The 1,627-nt window shown below is 48.4% G+C and overlaps 1 long non-coding RNA gene across 1 annotated transcript in view; it reads left to right on the top strand.

Moving 5' to 3' along the window:
• LOC110596179 overlaps positions 1-612 on the top strand; it is a 3,284-nt gene extending 2,672 nt beyond the window's left edge. The window contains exon 2 of the long non-coding RNA XR_002482298.1: positions 352-612. This is a non-coding gene — a long non-coding RNA (uncharacterized LOC110596179). The remainder of the gene's footprint in view (positions 1-351) is intronic.
• Positions 613-1,627: the final 1,015 nt, after the last annotated feature.

The raw sequence follows: 1,627 nt of genomic DNA on the forward strand, positions 1-1,627 counted from the left end.
GCGATCCTTCCACTTCAGCATTCCAAGTAGGTGGAACTACAGGCACACGCTACCACACTCGGCTAATTTTTTGATTTATTGTAGAGATGAGGTCTCACCAAGTTGCCCAGGCAGGTCTTGAACTCGCGGGCTCAGGCAATCCACTCACTTCAGCCTCTCAAGGCGTGGGATTACAAGCTGAGCCACCAAGCCCGGCTATCATGATTTATTAACTGTATGATGTATGGATGCACTTACTATTATTTGTTATTTTATTACTTTACTTATTATTCCTCCACATAGAGCTGATCCTCACCTTCAGGCCTTTACTGAGAGTCCTCTGCCTCCTCCTCCCTGTGTTCTTGCTTCCAGTGAAGAAGCCTGGCCTTTGTGAAACCACCACACTGGAGAGACACCCAAAGGAGCCCACAGAGAGGGACCCAGGTGCCTGGGGAGCCCCAGGGCTTCCAGCCCAGTGACCCGACATGTGAGTGGGTATGAGCATTCCGATGAGTCCAGCCTCAGCCACTGACCCTTACCAGGTGAAACTGAGCAGAGCAGACATGGCTGACGCAACTAAGCCCTGTCCAAAGTGTAGACTCATGAACAGAATAAATGTTATTTTATCGTCTCCATGTTTTGGGTTGATTTGTACTCGGCTCCAATAACTGGAACAAGAGAAGGAAGTCAGCATGAAACAAGGCGGACCCAAGATATGGAGAGACATAATCTGTGGTGACACTGTTAAGCCCCTTGTTCCAGCCTTGCCTGAAACCAACACTACTCCTGGATTCTTTGGTTCCATGAGCCAAGCATAGTTTCTGTCCTTGTAAACAAGTATGCCCTAAGATTTTTTTTTTTTTTGGTCATAGTCTCACTTTTTTTTTTTTTTTTTTGAGTTGGAGTCTCACTCTGTCATCCAGACTGGAGTGCAGTGGCCGCTCCCGGCCACCGCAGCCTCGACCTGCTGGGCTCCGGCGATCCTTCCGCCTCAGCCTTCCAAGTAGCTGGAATTACAGGATGCGCCACCACGCCCAGCTGATTTTTTGATTTATTGTAGAGATGAGGTCTCGCTGCCCAGGCGGGTCTCGAACCCGCGGGCTCAGGCAATTCACTCACCTCAGCCTCCCAAAGGCGCAGGATTACAGGCTGAGCCACGGAGCCCGGCTCAGTCTCACTTTTTTTTTGGTCATAGTCACACTCATGGCCACCACAGCCTCCACCTGCTGGGTTCAGGCAATCCTTCTGTCTCAGCCTTCCAAGTAGCTGAAACTACAGGCATGTGCCACCACACCCAGCTAAATTTTTGATTTATTGCAGAGATGAGGTCTTGCCATGTTGCCCAGGCTAGTCTTGAACCTCTGAATCCAGGCATTCCTCTCACCTCAGCCTCCCAAAGTGCTGGGATTACAAGCGTGAGCCACTGCACCCAGCAAGATTTTTTTTTAAAACTAACATTCACATAGCTCTTATATGCTGTGCAAAGCGCTCTTCTGAGATCTTTAATATTTAACCCATTTGCTTCTTTGAACCCTTCAAGTTAAGTACTGTGGTATTCCCCATTTTACAGATGGAGCAACTGAAATCACTTGCCACAAGTGACATTACTTACCAAAGCTAGAAAATGGCAAAGCCAGGGTTTGAATCT

This window comes from Carlito syrichta, unplaced genomic scaffold (assembly GCF_000164805.1).
Source record: "Carlito syrichta isolate Samal-C Ts95f unplaced genomic scaffold, Tarsius_syrichta-2.0.1 Scaffold307085, whole genome shotgun sequence".
Classification (NCBI taxonomy): Eukaryota; Metazoa; Chordata; class Mammalia; order Primates; family Tarsiidae; genus Carlito; species Carlito syrichta.